The 18230-nt window shown below is 39.5% G+C and overlaps 1 long non-coding RNA gene across 5 annotated transcripts in view; it reads right to left on the bottom strand.

The window, feature by feature from the left end:
- LOC145511652 (uncharacterized) overlaps positions 1-18230 on the bottom strand; it is a 450792-nt gene that overhangs the window by 85318 nt on the left and 347244 nt on the right. For 3 of the 5 annotated variants that reach the window (XR_014058028.1, XR_014058026.1, XR_014058029.1), the window contains one exon: positions 5648-7618. This is a non-coding gene — a long non-coding RNA (uncharacterized LOC145511652). Of the gene's footprint in view, positions 1-5647; positions 7619-18230 lie in introns of those variants that run through there. The other 2 variants (XR_014058027.1, XR_014058025.1) reach the window with 1 other exon arrangement.

Consider the following 18230-nt stretch of genomic DNA (forward strand, 5'->3'; position numbering starts at 1 on the left):
GGGTAAAGACAGAGACAAGATTATGTTTTCTTCATGTGAGGCGGGGTAGGGACAATACTGCCTGTCTCTTCTCTCAACAGTTTTGGCAGCTGACAGACCACCTTAAAGACTTTATATCACAGAATGAGAGTAAACGCATAACTGAACCACCATGTCACATGGCTGCTCCCATACTGTGGTGGGACACACCTGCTGCGGATGCCAAGCATCCCTCTGGAGATGAAGAGGAAGGCTGATCTGGGGACCTGGATAAGAAGCATGACTCAGAACTAAGGTGTGATTTTCCAAACCTGGCAGTCAGCATGAGGAGAGAAGCAGACACGGACACACGGAACCAAGAGGGCATTTCAGAGTCTGGAGTGTGCGTGGTGACCAGTCCTAAAAGGAGATAGAATCTTCTAGAAATGCAGCTGCCACATTTGGTCTTTAGCGTCATTCATGCAGTCATTCTTCCTCTCATCCTTTCTTTTCTTCTTTCTCTCCTTCCTTCCTTCTTTGCTCTTCTGGATAAGCTCTTTGTTCACAAAGATAGACCTACAAGGTCACTGCGCACTGAGTCTTTTTTCCAAACAGAGATGTAGTTATGATTATACAGTCTAGTTTTTAACTCAAGGAAATTTCTGAAAACTTCATCTCTTTTACCTTTACCTCAAAAGAGTGAAGGTTTTGCCCAGGATGTACTTTCAGGATGCATTTTGAGAAGATTCCATTCAAATAAGAGAAACTCTTTTCCAATTAACCTGAAAATCACTGTCTCGTTGCCATCAGCATGAGCCAAGGACAAGGAGTCTGTAACAGCAAACAGGCTGTTCTTCCCTGCTGAAGCATGGATTGGAGAGGTGCAAAACACAGGGATTTTTCCTCCAACTTTCCAGATTGCAGCCTAACCAGCCTGGCTGCTGCTCTTCTGTCACACCCACTATGAAGTGGCACACACGTAAATACACATGGGCACAGTCCTGGGAAAATAATAACACAACAGCCACTTAGCAAGAAGGCAGCCCTTGTCCATGACCTGAGTGCCTCAGCTACCCGCGTCCAGAGACAGAGCAAGGAAGAGTGAAGGAGGATCCTCCAACCACCCACCACATTCCCTGCGGTGATAAACCCCGGATGGGGAATATTGACACATGGGAGAGTCCCTGAGCTGACGTGAAACACGGCTAGAAATAGCTGAAATTATTATTTTGATAAATAGTATTTCTACAGGTTAAAATTGGAAAGAAATGAGCTATTTTCGGCTCTCTTTGGATGTGTACCCCAATTATGGTCACCATGTTTAATCTGATGGTAAGGGGTGGAGGGGCACCCGAATCTTTGAAAAGTTTTTTTTAAAACAGGAAACATATGATTTTCTTGACTCATCTCTATTTTTAAAACCCAAAGTACACATTACCCATTTGCTGCAAAGATGAATCACTGTGGACAGTTCATTTTCAATGAAATTTCATGTATCTCAGGACTGGGATTGATTCACCAGCAGAGATAGCAGGATGGTCACAAGTGAAATAAATACCCAAACATGAAATGGGAAACAAAATGAACTTGTAAATCTTAGAAGAAAGTTTTCAAGGGTCTTTAGAAAAGAAAGAGAAAACAAAAAGAGGAAAGAATAAAGGGAAAGGGAAATAATTGCCTATCCAGTTTAGACATCGACAAGTACATTAAGAATCTATTAAATATTCAATGCGGCTTTGTTACCAGAGACAGCTGAGTTCACGGCTTGGCCCAGTAGCTAGCTGTGTGACCTTGAGCAGTTTACTTCCTCTCACTGAGTTACATTTCCCTCACCAGTGAAATGGGGCCTGATTCTACTACAGATAGTTTTTATGAAGGTTGTGTGAGACCAGATTAGAATATAAGCTCCATGAGAACAAGACCTCTAGTCCATTGCCAAGTCCTCAGCACCAAATCCATGCTGGACATGTAGTCACAGAGACAGTTAATGCTCAGCAGACATGTATACAATGTGTTGCCCGATCCTGTTCTAAATGTTTTGAACATTTCAATCCATGTAATCCTCAGAGCCTCATGGGATGGGTGAGATGACTACCCCACTGCACAGACAAAAAAACTGAGACACTCAGAGATGAAGTGTGACCCAAGGTCACGTTAAGCAGATGAGCTGGAATTTGAATGTTGCCTCTCAAGGCCCATACAGTTAAGTAGGCACTCAATAAATACTTCTAGAAAGAACTGATGGAATGGCATATGCAACGCACTTGGAAAAATCACTGGTTGGCGCTCAACAGGTATTGAGATAGTTGACCTTCCTTTTCTCTTTGTCTTCACATTTGAAAGAACAAAGCGATAGAATAATGCATGACTTCTGTCTCAGAGATCTCCCATCTTGTTGAGGAAACATGAATGAGGACAACTAGAAAATTATACGTATATGGCAGAACATTTTAAACTAAAACTTTTTGGCATAGGTTGGAGGTCCCAACGAGAGAATATTTTGCTCCCCCAGAACATTTGGCAATGTCTGGAGGCACTTCTGATTGTCACAGCTAGAGGTCTTCAGGAGCGCGAGTAGAGGATGGGGGGGGCGGGGTTAGGGGCAAGGGGTGTGCTACTGGCATCTAGTGGATAGAAGCCAGAGGCGCAGCTAAACAGCCTTGAAAGCACAGAAGCTGCTAAGTCGCTTCAGTCGTGTCCGACTCTGTGCGGCCCCATAGACAGCAGCCCACCAGGCTCCCCCATCCCTGGGATTCTCCAGGCAAGAACACTGGAGTGGGTTGCCATTTCCTTCTCCGGTGCATGAAAGGGAAAAGTGAAAGTGAAGTTGCTCAGTCGTGTCCGACTCTTACCAACCCCATGGACTGTAGCCTACCAGGCTCCTCTGTCCATGGGATTTTCCAGGCAAGAGTACTGGAGTGGGGTGCCATTGCCTTCTCCAGAAAGCACAGAAGAGCCCTCACAAAAAAAAAAAAAAATTATCCAGCCCAAATATCTACTGTACTGAGCTTGAGAAATCCGGATTGAGCTACAAACGCTGATTAGGCTACAGTCACTCTAAAGTGAGACAGAAAAACACTTGGAAGCCAGAAGGGTTAGAGCAGATTCTGCTGATGCAGTAAGATTTTGTAAGGTGGTATGGTTTAAATAGGTCTGGAAGGGCGTGCCAAGGGAGGGAAAATGCCTCCATCAACCTTCAGCCATGTTTCTATGCGCTAGTGAGTGTCAACACATAACACACTTCCATGCAGAAAAACACTAGGATCAACTAGTTAATCCTAGCATTAGTCAGAAAGGTCTGGCCTGTGTTCATACTGAGGAAAACAGTGGTCAAGACCAGAAATTACTAGCATTCCGAGTGAAGGGGTGACACCTCTATAAACCCAATTAACAAGATATTTCCTATACACTTTTTATTTATCAGTTTGAAAAGAGGCTTATCTGAGCACAATGTAGATACTGATATGTGTTTCTTCTCCACCCAAAGTCCATAAATTGCTTAGCAAGGGCTCCAACTGGATCCAGGCTTGAGATTCACACATGCCAGATCATGTGTAATCAACAGGTAGGACTTAATCATAACACTTGCATTCCTTAGAAATCTTTCTGCATGTGTGCCTGAGGATTCTCCTTGAAGAAGACTCTCAAAGGAGCCAGACCCGACCATTCTGAGCCAGGGAAAAAAAAAACAAAACTTCAGCCACTAAAGAAAAATTGTGCATGTTAATGTCCACGATACCTTGCCATCAAATCCAACCAAAATGAACTCCATGAGACCATATGATAATTTGAGGCAAGGAATATGGTACAGAGTACAACCCTGAGAATCAAGTGCCTGGATTGGTATTCCAGCTCTGCCTCTTATTAGCCATGTAACTTTGAACAAGTTGCTTAACCTTTCTGAGACTTCATCTATGAAATTTGATTAATAACATATAATAACACTATATAGATTGTCACAAAGATAAAATGAATTAATTAATGTAAAGGACTAATTTATAGTGCTGACAGAGGATAAGTACTTAGTAAAGCCCAGTTAATTATTGTTGTTTAGAAGAGTAAAGTATAATAAAGATTAAATTATATGATGTACTAAAATATCTGTTAAATATTTCAGCTTAAGCTGTACTGTTTGAGGCTTCCTCTAACAGTGACACAAAAGATGGTATACAGTTTTTGTTTATCCCACCACTGGTTACTTCTTATCTTTGGTCCACTTGGGAGGTCTCAGTATCTGCAAAGGACCCCTCTGTAAGCTGGAGTACTATAACCACAGGAGATCTTCCAATAGTTCTTGAGGGCTTCCTTCTGAGTAATGAAACGCCTCGATAAGTGGTTGAATGCCAGAGGCAGTGCTGTTAATGCTCTATTAATATGATCTTATGATATTCACAGATTATTCACAGAAACTCAGATCATAAATACGATGCATAGAGCAATCTTTTTTCAAAAACTAATCTGCAGATACTCAACGATTTGCTCAGTCACACTAAAACAAGTGATGGAACTGAAGTTCAAATGCCCCTGCTGTGAAACTGGAAAGAAAACACTTTTCACTATCCAATGGACCACAGTCCAGTCCAGCTGACCACAGACCAGGCTTCCATGAAGTGCCTTATTTCTTTGAGACCTGTATTCTCTCAATTAGAATAAAAATGTGCTAGTTATTATTGCATTCCTGAGTACTGGCTGAGACCATAACCAAAGTAATCAAATGTACTGAGCAGGATACACTGGTGAAATATGCCTGGAACCCAACTCAACTGGCTCAAGTAGAATGAGGAACATATAGGCTGGCATACGTAAAATTCTCAAACACTGAGCTTCTTCAGCAGGCACAGCTAGATACAGGTCCTCAAATTACACAATCATTATTCTGTCTCTCTCTCCTTGTTCACATCTGCACACATCTATATCATCAGGCCTCACAGTCAAACATTTGCCAAATGGTGCAAAGATGGCCACCCACACCAGGCTTCCAACCAGCCAGCTTAGCACCCTAAGAGAGAAGAAAGTACGGTCCTCACAGTGGTACCATAAAAAGTTCTAAAATTGAGACTCATAGGTCAAGATTGGGTCACCCACTTACCGTAAACAATCACTATGGTGAACACAATGCAGTGCTCTGATTGGCCCAGCCAAATCACATGCCCCTTCCTACACTGACAGTGGTAGTTAGGAGGCCAGAGGCAGGAGGTATGGGACAAAAAAAGGTAGGCTGTTTTCTATATTTGTGCTGTTACCAGAGGAATGCATGGTCTGCAATCAACTGGATATCATTTATACCAATGGATGAAACCAACAGAGCATGGTTTAGTCCAAGATATGTCATGAAGGATGATGTCATGAAGGATGAGGAATAGAAACCCAGGGCCCTTTTGCTTAATTCCATACCATGACTATAAACCAGTCATAATAATGAGTAGGTCACTTTTCTTTACCTGTCTAATATCTATAAATTCTTCTGCCCTCAGCTATCAGCTCCTCTAAAACGTTTTCTCTAACCCCACCTTCCCCACAGACTCTGTAAGGGGCTCTCATAGTAAACTTGTGCTTCCTTATTCCCAACATTGTAATATGAAGCACTCCCTATTTATTTAATTTATGCTATTCTCTGAGGCAAGGACTATGTGGATCTTACCACATAGCTCCAGTGCTAGATATAATTGCAATTATGTTTTGATCACAGTTTTATCTTTTTTTTTTAAAAAAAGGAAATCAGAGGAAATGAACAAAAACATTAATAAAAGGCACTATTCACTGTACTATAGTTTGAGTACTGCTCATTTCATTGGGGATATAAATTTAAAAGCATAAAAATCTGATGAAAATGTAACTTTGTAAACACATTTTTTTTTTCTAATTTACCTATAAATGTACTCATCACCATCTGTTACTAGTCTGCAGTAAATGACATACTCTGGTCAGAAAACTTCTCAAGTATTTAATTAAGGCCTTCAAGTGAAGGTATTCACAAGCTTTGCTGTGCCCTTTATTACAGCTCCTCATGCACTGCATTGTGACATTTTGCTGCCGCTTTTGCTTGTCTGCTTATGTAACTGGAAACAGAGTAGTGACATTGTAGGGAGTATGTTAACTTTTAAGCACAATTAAACTTGATCCCCAAATGATTCATATATTAGCATGGAAAAAGTGTTCATTCATTCATTCATTCACTTGTCCACTCAAATGTTTAGTAAGCACTAGACATAAAGAACTCTATAATCTCTATGGACAGATAGAAAGAATGGAGAAATCACTTTGGAAAGCAAAAGACTCAAAGAGAAACATCATAGTTGAAGTCTGTCATATAAAGGAAGAATTATACTTATTCCGGTTTCAGATGGCAAACTGAAAAGTTACAGGAAGATTGAGACTATATGATCCTGACCTATGTCTGCAATTTTATCATCGCAAGGTTGAAAGCCTGCTTGCGAATGAAGTCAGCATAGAGAAAATAGAGCAAAGAAATGAAAACCTCCTTCTAATGAAGTCATTTGAGCTCCAGAATCCAATCACATCAAAATCAGATCCGCTCATGGATTTTTCACTAATATGAGATTTTTACTTAAATCTTTTTGCTTAAAGAATGCATTTGGGTTGGTTGGTCTGAGTTTGGTACTTCTAAATAAAAGAATACTTAATGGTACAGGAAACATCTCAGTTCCTAGAACAATTCCTGGGACACCAGAAGCATTTAATCAATATGAATAGCTTAAGTGATTAAATTGTTCCAACATAGCATAGATGTGTGAATGATCAAACAGTCCAGTCAGAAAATGAACACAGCATAATATAGTCTCAGGAAGGTCCCTCCATCACAAGAAATAGTCAACCAAATGCTAGAAAAACTCGTAAGTCTCAATACTTTAAAAGGGTCTTAAACATCAATAGGAGGTCTATATTCAATGAATTCTGATGTCCCTTCCAATCCTGGTATTCTATGATTTTATGTTTTCAGTCCTTATCTGGGTAAAATTTGGATATATTTGGGATTTCACACTTTCTAAGGCAAATATCTTGCCCCATTGGAAAGAGTGTCATATTCAGATTTATACCTAATCCATCACACTACCACCTTGATTTAAGAGAACTAAAAGCTTTGGATTGCCATCCACTAAATTTTTGGTAAGTGTACAAGTTATTGACACTCAACAGAGAGTTCTGCCCACTTATTTGCTTTTCTTTGAATACTTTGATATATGTCATGGATTTGTCTAAAATATTCTTGCCTGTTATTTGTGCTTTGGGGTATTTATGTGCAATAAATAGCCTTAAGTATGAAAAAATAGCTAGTGTGTGAACAAGCACTACTGAGACAGATGGGCCTACAGCAAACACATTTGGCCTGTTGCAACACAGAATTTCATCTTTAAGAAACTGCTATATAACTCATAAGATGTATTCAGCTGCAATACGGTCTAGGTGAAACAGAAGGACTTGGCAGTAGTGGATGATGGAATGATGGTCCATCTATTCAACACCCGGCATTGCTCTCAGAGATGTATCTTCCTTTTAAGGAAGGTGATCACAGTTCTATCACCATGTTTATCACTTACCTTGCCCTAGTTTTCTTCTGTGTACAGGTCCACGCCTTTGCTTCTAGGTGTGTACAATATTATCATCCTGTATGCAAAGTGGGTTTGACATGCCCCTTCAGCTGTACAAGAAAAGGAAAGTAAAGTTAGTAACGTGTTCCCTGGATGAAATCTTACAGCTGATGTTGTATACAGCTAAGTCTCCTTCTGGTGTTTTTCAGATTATTATTATGGATTTGGATGTAAGAGCACACTTTGATATTGATATGAAGGGATGAAAGATAGAACTCCTTTACAAGATTCACAGTGATCCATGTGGTCTCTGTGGATCTTGTCATTAATTATGTAATAGAAAAAAATAAATTATTTAATGGCATTTTTTTTGCCTTACGTGCAACTTGTGTGCAATCCCTTGCTATATAGTTTTCAGCAGACAACTGTGTTTTATCATGGAAAACTGCAGTGTTAAGAGTGAATGTGTTTAATTAGACTAAACATTTGATTTTCTGTATCAGTTCCAAACAAACTTGAACCCATCCCTTAGGAGAAAATGAACTCCTTATAGGAATCTCTTCTAGTATAGGAGGTGTGGTGCCAGGTCTCTCAACAAATACATATCTATCAAAACAGTCAATAAATACATATCAACTGTGTGTATGTTCAGCAATTGAGTACACACAGAAGGAACGTTCAACAGGGAAAATGCACATGGGTAAATTTGAAGGAAGGTGTGAAAATTAGGTAAATCTGTTTCCTCTATATGGAGTTACTTGTTAATAGTCCCTCTTCTCAGAATACTAAGAACAATGAAATATTTTTGTAAAATTCTAGGAAGAAAATCATCAGTCAAGCACTTTGCTCTGGATTCTCCCTATGTGCCAGGCATGGGCGATATGAAGATGATAGAGACACTGTTGTTGCCTAAAACAAGCTCACATATAGAGAAGGTAAAACACGCTAAAGTATGCTGAGCTGATTTGACAATGCTGGGCACTGTTAGCTGAAAGTAATATACAGGGATCAGAATTTAGATGGCTCCGGATTTGTCAGTAGCAACACAGGAGGGAAGGCTTGGAAACTCCCATGATGATGGTGAATGGCAATGTCAGCCTTAGTGGCTATGTTCAATGAAGAAGGGATCCAGTCCAAACTATATAGCAAGGCAGAGGGCCCTTGCCCAGGGCTTCTCAGAGTGAGGAAGGGGGCTTTCAACATTAGCATAACCTGGGAACTAGTTACAAGTGAAAATGTTCTATCCCTACCTCAGAATACTCGAGTCTTTCGGGACTAGGGCCAAGGAATCAGTGTTATAATGAGCCTTCCAAGTAATTCTGATGAATGTGCAAGCTTGAGAACAACTGGTCTAGGTGATTATTCTTCCAGGAGATAAAATTGTAAGAGCATATGCTGCTTGGGAATAATTTATGAATATAATTGGACAATTGCTAAAGAGGCTGAGGATAAGTTAGCAGTAAATGCAATACGAAGGAAACTAAGCAAAGGAAAAGGAAATGATTAAACCCAGGGAAAACGAAACATTATACAAAAAAGATTAAGTAACCATAGTTTTACTATATAATTCAGATCTGAGTCACACGTGTAGTTATCATAATACTACATACTGACCTAACCAAAATTACAATGTAACTGTGCTAGAAAGTAGGGTGGTGGGTGACTGCAAGGTCGCTTATATGGTGGGAGGTGGGTATGCGAAAAAGTGTGAAATCTCTGTCTTCCACAGTAGAAAGTCCATAGATAGTACCTGAAATTGAAAAATCAATTTGGAGAAATATACACACATATATATATATACCTATAACTTAAAGATTAATACTAGAAGCATCAGCAGAAGTTGAAAATAATTGGCTCCCAGACAAGGGAATGGGGAAAGCTGATGTTTTTTCATAGTAAATCTTGCCAACTAAGTTGACCCTTTCTACTCTGTGCATGTTTAACTTGGATAAAAAGTAAAATCCAAAATAAACAAATAATACATTCCTTCTCCTCTTTGAACACACTTTCCCAGTTCGTTAATAATCATTATCTCTTCTTAACTCTTAGAGCACTCACTGTGTAGTCCAGGGGTCAGTAAATTATAGACCAGACCCATGTTTTCATGAATAAAATTTATTAGAACTCAGCCACCTTCTTTCATTGACATATTATCTATGACTGCTTTCATATTACAACAGCACAGTTGAGTAGTTGTAAGATAGACGAAACAGCCTTTGATGCTATAAATATTTATTATCTGACCTTGTATAGGAGAAGTTCACCAGCCCTCAATCTAGTCTACCCACCTAGCAACTAAAACAATTCTCTGAATTTTTGTATTTTGTTTTTCCTACCAGATCTCACTCAATTCTCACCACAAACATGCTACTAGGGTGCTACCATATTGCCAATGAAACAAGCTCAGAAATTCCAGCTGAGCTCTGTCTGAAAGGTTTATCTTCTTTCCACTGGCATTGTTGCTTATGTACAATCAGTTTTTCATGTTAGTATAGCTTGCCTTTTCTAGATGAGCACTTCATTTAGTGCAAGTTCAGTTCAGTCACTCAGTCATGTCCGACTCTTTGCGACCCCATGAACCGCAGCACGCCAGGCCTCCCTGTCCATCACGAACTCCCGGAGTCCACCCAAACCCATGTCCAACGAGTCGGTGATGCCATCTAACCATCTCATCCTCTGTCGTTCCCTTCTCCTCCTGCCCTCAATCTTTCCCAGCATCAGGGTCTTTTCAAATGAGTCAGCTCTTCGCATCAGGTGGCCAGAGTATTGGAGTTTCAGCTTCAGCAAGAACCATGTCTTAATCATCTGTGTATCCCCTACTCCTGGAACACAGACAGCACTCAGAACAAAGTTCCTGATTAGAAACAATGAAGAAGAAGGCAAGAGGACCACTCATGAGTCTCAAAGCAAATTCCATGTATTCAAAGCAACTATTGTGATCCTGATTATTATATTTTCTAGAAGACCAACATATGCCCTGAGCTGCTTTTTAGTTGAAGCTTCCTGAATAAATAAAGCATTATTGTCTGGAGGAGGTCACAGGGGCAGGTATCAATAATGCCCATTCATCTTCTTGTGGTAAAGCTCAGGCTTCCTGTTTTGTATTTGTCTCATTCTAGACTGGAAGCTCTCGGAGGCAGAGGTTTCATGTTTATGTGCCCAGGAAATTCTGGGCACCTGTGTTGTTCCATGACTAATTGCTAAAAATAAATGAGTAATAATGCATTGTTGGTGTGAGGTTTGCTTCATGTCCCGAAATGTATCTGAAAACATTGATTATGAACTTTCTCTAACCAAAAGAGTCTTCCAAAAGCAGAAACCTGGTGAGAATTACTCAAAGGAAAATGACATTATTGTTTTGGTTGGAGAGTTTCTTATGACTGATATATAACTAGCTATGTACACTGTCAACACTGACTTGAGTAAAAGCAATGCTGTTTTTCTTTAAAGTGAATAGAATTATTGAAGGAGAATTCATAGCTTGGAAGGAACCACAGAGTACATCTATTCTCACCATCGATCCCCATTACAACATTTCCTAGTTGTTATCCAGCTTGTACTTAAATACTTTGCAGAAAGAGAAATACCCTACCTACCAAGGTGGTCAATTCTCACTTCAATTTGCTTATTCATACTTTCAAACACTTTAAACTACCTTTCAAATGTTCAGACATCATTTCAGACTCTGATAGTTATTTGCTTATGTGAGGTTGAAATGTGAGTTCTTACAACGTACATTAATAAATCTGGTTTTAATTTCCTAGAAGCTCACAAGTCTAATCCACCCTTTATACACATTCCTTCAAGTATTTGGAGGGAATGTCCTCTTCCTTGGTCATTCTTATCTCTGTACTAAACATCTCCAGTGCCTGAATTCTCTATTCTTATGACATGGTTTTATGTCTTCTTCTCCATTCCAGTTTGTTTATACTCTTCCAAAAATAGTATCACCAAAATTATTGCTCCAAATGTGATCAGACCAGCTGAAAGGAAAGTCTAGTGCATTACTCTTTCTTTGTTCACTCTATTTGTTAATACAAACTTAGTAGTCATCATGTTTGGGGCACGAAACTGCTAATATTTATTCCTATTAAACTAATTATTAAATCTAAGATCCTTAGCTCCTATTCAAGTGATTGCTTCTAAGTCACATTCCTCCCATTATATAAATATGGAGTTAGTTTTAGGAACTTGGTTTCTTTGTCTTTATATATATATATATATATATATACATACACACATATTAATGTCACTATGTTACTAACTCCAGCTAATTGTTTAATTTTAAAAATTAGTGAGATTCTGGACTACAGAGATGAAAGACACAGTTTCTGCTCTCCAGGAACAGAGTCTAGTGGTAATGATGGACAATTTAACAAAGAACCATAAATCAGGGTAAGTACGATGACTATAAAGACAAAGTAAGGATGACCTATAGAAGGAACACACAAACTTTTACTATTCTTGTTGTTGAAGTCTTCAGGGAGACAAATAAAAAGGCAAAGCTATTAAGACCTCTCAGAAGAGGTGATATTTGATGTGTGCCTTGAAGTGTAGTAGAAATTAACCAGGCCAAGAACAGATAAAGGACATTATAAACTGTGCTGTCCAACATGTTAGCTACTAGCCACATGCAACTATTGAACACTTGACATGCAGTGCATGCATGTTGAGATGTGTTCTAAGTATAAAATATGCATCGAGGTGAGGAGTGAGGGGCTTTCCTGATGGCTCACTGGTAAAGAATCTACCTGCCAGTGCAGGAGACACAGGTTTAAACCCTGGTCTGGGAAGACCCCACATGCCACGGAGCAACTAAGTCTGTGCGCCATGACTACTGAAGCCCTCACGCCCTAGAGCCTGTGCACCGCAACAAGAGGAGTCACCACAATGAGAAGCCTATGTGCTGCAATGAAGGGTAGCCTCCGCTCAATGCAACTGGAGAAAAGCCCAAACAGCGACAAAGATCCAGCACAGCCAAAAATAAATAAATAAACATCAGATTTTGAAGATTTGGTAAAAAAGTGGAAGTAAAATATCTCATTAACAATTTTTCTATTGACTGTATGTTGAAATCATCGTATTTTGGATATATTTGGGTTAAAGTACATTATTAAAGCTAATTCCAACAGATTCTTTTTACTCTTCTAACCTGGCTACTAGAAATTTTAAATTTACTTCTGCAGCTCATGTTATATTTCTGCTGGATAGTATTGTTCTAAAAAGTAAGAACAGGCAGAGAGATGAGATGAATAATGAACAACAACCAATTTGGATAAATATACATATTATAATTTCAAACACATTGTTAAGGAATATTTTGACACTACAAAGCCTTAAGGCCTGCCACTCACCTCTTTCCTTGGGATTGATGCCTACCTTTCACATTATTACAAGTCCACCTAGGTATACTGTGATTCAAACAATCTCTCTTCATATTGCTCATAATGCTTATTCTCCAAAACAGAAAATACGTTTTATAATCTATCAGTCTTTCTGAGAAATGAGGTTTCAGTGTGTTCCACTGCTCCTAAGAAGATCCCTGAGACCACTGCCCAGGCCTGCCGAGTGCTGATCAGCCTAGTATAACACAGACTGATTTTTCCCTCTTTCCCCACTTGATTTACCCCATTTCCAACTCCATTCCAGAGGATCACTTCCCAAGAGACTCCAATCACACACAAGCCTTTCCTCAGGCTCTGCTTTTTGGAGAACCTAGGCTAAAATCACTGTTAAAAGGAGTGGCTCTGGAAAATCAGACCCTCCAGATGGGATTCAGAAATGGTTTCACTCTCTGGTTAAATCACAATAGAATACCTTTGATAACAACCCCTTGCATGCTATAATATCAATAAGATAAGATGTTTGTCGGTGGTGAATTTAGTTGAAGTGTAGAAGGTAAGGGGGCTTTCCTGGCAGCTCAGCAGTAAAGAATCTGCCTGCAATGCAGGAGATGCGGGTTCAATCCCTGGGTTGGGAAGATTCTCTGGAGGAGGGCATGGAAATCCCCTCCAGTATCCTTGCCAGGAAAATTCCATGGATAAAGGAGCCTGATGGGCTACGGTCCATGGGGCTGCAAAGAGTCAGACACGACTGAAGTGACTGAGCACACACACACGCAGAAGGTAAAACACTGGACTTGTGCAGTAGTACTGGTACTAGAATTGCATGAATCATAATCAGATCAAACCTAAATTTATCTGCCTAGTCCTTGAGTGCATATTTGGAATGAATATCCTTAGCACCTGAGAAAATTCTCAGGCTGATTCCCTGATCACTGGCACACAGCTATTATGATATATATAAAGAGTCAAGGAAAAAGCTATTTATCAGGTGACTCAAAAAGCTTATTAGAGTAAGCATGGTCAGGAAGAACAGAGGTCTGTACAACTTGTACAAGCTATCATGGAAGCTGTCATGCTACTGGAGATGTCTGACCTAGCAAACTGTGGTGTTGGAGGTACATATAGTAGATTAAGATGCTGTCTGCAATCTCTGACAAACCCTGATGCAAGTGTCATACAGACAGCAAGGGTTCTGCCACAAAGCCATGCCATTAGCAGTAGAGAGTAAGTTGCAATTTTAAAAGCAAGTCTTTCTAGACCTTAGTGAAGACTGAGTGACTGACAATTAGACACTACGTTTTTAACTGGAGCTGCTATAACGTGGGTATAATCAGATCTAGTGAGTCTTAAGTGCAGGCGAACAGAGCAGCTGCTCACTTGTATGATGGAATAGGTCATGAGAAGATCTAAAGAGAACAAGTAAGCTGTATAAACTGGTGTCATCCCACATCATCTCTCTGCATCGCACTGAAGCCTCTCCTTTAATTTAAATCTATAGCCTCACAGGTGAGTCCCTAAAACTAGTTAACCCAGGAGGAACAAAAACATGGTCCTGGATCACCAAGTATTAAAGCTGAACTAAACTGGTGGGCTTCCCTGGTGGCTCAGATAGTAAAGAATCCATCTGCAATGCAGGAGACATAGGTTCGACCCCTGGTTGGGATGATCACCTGGAGAAGGGAATAGCAACCCATTCCAGTATTCTTGCCTGAAGAATCCCCATGGACAGAGGAGCCTGGCGGGCTACAGTCCATGGGGTTGCAAAGAGTTGGACACAGCTGAGCAATTAAACACAAACTGGTGGCCACCATTTATTTAAATCCCAGCCTGCTGCCATTTTGCTCAAAGCTATTCTTCCAAGTAAGTTCTACCAATAAACCAAAAGACATTATTCTAAGATGATGACAAGGGTCAAGAGCAAATACTTACATAATCTTACAAAAATATCCCTACTTGAATTGTGCATGTTTGTCATTAGCATGAGAAGGACTAGCCAGGGCTGGAAATGACCCAACTAAACCTAGTCAGGAGCAAAGACCACAACCAATCTGTGAATGAATAACATGCCCAGTCTAGGTTAGCCTGGATCAGTGGATACCCAGTAACCACAGAGCTGTGAGATGTGGTAATAAATGTTTGACATCTTAAGTCAATGAGTTTGGAGGTACTTTGTTATGCTGTAAGAGCTAACTGATAGAACTGGTAGCCTTTTCTCACACAATGAAAAATGGCAAATGGCACACAATCCTCACACAATGAGGCTGGCAATGGCACAACTCCTGAATCAGAGCCTGCTGGGCATGTTAAAAAAAACAAGGAAGCCAGAGTGAACAGAGTGGAGTGAATGAGCATAAATTCATATGAAACAGATCAGAGAGGCAGTGGAGGAGGAGACAGTGAGAGGCGTGTTGGCCTGGTAAAGACTCCGGCATTTATTCTAAGAGAGATGGGAAGCAGCTGGAAGAATCTGACCTGAGGAAAGATGTGATCTGGATTATTTTTAACCACATTGTTCTGATTTCTAGTTTAAGAATAAGAAAGCAAGTGTAGAAGCTGGGACAGTAGTTAAAAAAAAAAAAGCTACTGCAAACATCTAAGCAAAAGATGATGATGGTTTGGACTAAAATTTCCAAGTAGTGGGGAAAGTTGTGAAATATGAAAAGACTTTAGATATAGTTTGATGACAGAGAAAAAGGAATTTGCTAATAGGTTGAATATAGGGTGTCAAAGGAAGACTGAGGTCCAGGATTACATCAAGAATTTGGCAACAACAACGAGAAGAGCCAAGATGACATTTGCTGAAATGTATTCCTGGGTCGAGAAGATCCCCTGGAGGAGGGCATGGCAATCCATTCCAGTATTCTTGCCTGGAAAATCCCATGGACAGAGGAGTCTGGTGGGCTACAGTCCATAGGGTCGCAGAGTCAGACACAACTGAAGAGACTTAGCATACATGCACACACAAGTAAGGCTGCAAAAAAAGTAGGTTTGGGGATTAGCCTATCTTAAGATATTCATAACTTCTATCATGAATTGTTTTTAAAGACTTGGAATGAGTCCCAATTGGATAAGCAGTCTAATTGAGATGAATATTTGAGTAACTCTGATTAAATGTTGCTTTTCAGTTCACCGTTTTTCCTCAATCTCATAAGGATACTAAAAGCTATCATGTACCAGTTCATAAAATTTAGAGAACATTCCTCAAAACATTCAGGGGTATTTAGAACTATATTTCTAATATAACTAGTATAACCCTGTCATCTATTCTTTATGTTTACATGATTCTATGGAAGGCCTTGTGATTTCATGTTATTAGCACAGGAAAGATGGATAAGTTTGATTTCTACAGGAGGGCTTCACTTCTTCTGTCCTTGCTGCTGCTGCTAAGTCGCTTCAGTCGTGTCCAACTCTGTGCGACCCCATAGACGGCAGCCCACCAGGCTCCCCCGTCCCTGGGATTCTCCAGGCAAGAACACTGGAGTGGGTTGCCATTTCCTTCTCCAGTGCATGAATGGGAAAAGTGAAAGTGATGTCACTCAGTCGTGTCCGACTCTTAGCGACCCCATGGACTGCAGCCTACCAGGCTCCTCCATCCATGGGATCTTCCAGGCAAGAGTACTGGAGTGGGGTGCCATTGCCTTCTCCATCTGTCCTTGGCAGACACAATTTCCAATGACAACCCAAAAACAGGATTTATGGATTTGGAAGGAAGGCCCTAACGAACCCACTATTAAGCATTTCAATTAGGGCTTTGAGTGATCAATATTCAGCAATTTGCTATTAAAACTCAATTAAAAGTCTTTTCTTGTGTAGCAACATTTTTAGCATGGTGGAGAGGAAATGAGGAAGAGCTGAGCTTTCATTACAGGTGAACAGAAACTATCACTTCTTGCTCCCAATCTCCCCAAACATATCTAACTGACATCCTGATGACTGCATTTTTATAATCCTATTGTTCTCCCTTACAGAGTAGAGTTGGTTTATATTTCTGGTTTCATTGGATATTTTTATTAAAAACAAAATCAGTCTGAAACAAGAAGTCAGTGAAAAATTAATTTAATCTGAACAGGCTTGATTGAAAGAGGCTCATTTCTTATTCTTCTGGAAAGCACATTTAAAATATACCAGAACTCTTTCAAAGCTGACGTGTATTCTAATGAAGAAAGAAAACTCAAATCCAGACTTTCATTTATACGTATAATCCACTTGAGATAGGAGGAAAAATGTCAAGCAGTCAAATTAAACAAGCCACAAGTAGGAGTTGAAATAAAAGACATTAGCAGAATCTTGATAGGAAATAGTTTGTCTTTTAAAAAAAAAAAAAAGTTGATTTGTGTACTAGGAGAAATATGGTGAAGGGTGCTGGAGGGGAACATGAGCAAAAGATATACAATGTTACTGATGCAAAGGAAATAACAGTGCATTCACATACACAGGACAGGTAAGAACATACGCCAGGCAGAAAAGGACATTTATTCTTACTGATAAGAATATCCCATTAGGCACCCAAAATACACTAAATCTGTAAGTAAGAAAATCTAATTAAACTCAAGTTTGACAGTAGATGTTTAATTTCAGTTCACTGTTTTAATTTCAAGTTGAAGGATTTTTCCTGTTTGGGAAACTGTTTCAAGAAAAAAGTTCTTGATTGAAACTGAGTAAGAAGACAGGATTAGGTATTAAAGAAATAAAAGTGAAAATAGACAAATTGAAACAATGAAGCAAGCTGCAGCATAAACGGAACATCTTGGTCAGTAGTAGTTGTGGTTAAGAAGTTTTTTTTTTTTAATTTCCAAACCTTCTCCGAAATTGTCCATTTTTCTTACTATTAATGATTAATGAGCAATGATCAAAGCAGACTTTTAAATAAAAATATTTCTTCAATGTGCACACCTACTTTGTATGTCTGCTTATTGTCAAAATTTGCATGAGAAAGTAAATCTCATATGCTCAGAATAGACAATTAAGAACACATTTTTTTGGCAGAGTTATTCGAATCCACTTGAAAAGAATTCAGATCCATCTTGAAAGGCTGAAGATCTCAGCCAACTCTAATCATATCTCTAGTTAATTTAAAGGAGATGCTCCTAAGTTTATCTCAAATGATCAGAGTCCCAGAAAATGAACACAATAAATACAGAATTTAGATTAACCAATTAAAAAATATAGCTGAAGGAGATGCTTGACGGACATACTACAAACAGAACTTTGAGGGACAGTTAAGGATTCTGCCACCATTTCAAGAAAATACACACCAGGCAAAAACTGAAAGGAGAGCTCAAGGACGATGACAGGGTCTGGTGATGGGTGGAAAGGCTAAATCAGTCACAACGCTTAAGATTGGGTGTTGTGAATACTGGGCAGTACTTTTTTTTTT

Source organism: Giraffa tippelskirchi, chromosome 6 (assembly GCF_054371585.1).
Source record: "Giraffa tippelskirchi isolate mGirTip1 chromosome 6, T2T-mGirTip1v1.2.pri, whole genome shotgun sequence".
Lineage (NCBI taxonomy): Eukaryota > Metazoa > Chordata > Mammalia > Artiodactyla > Giraffidae > Giraffa > Giraffa tippelskirchi.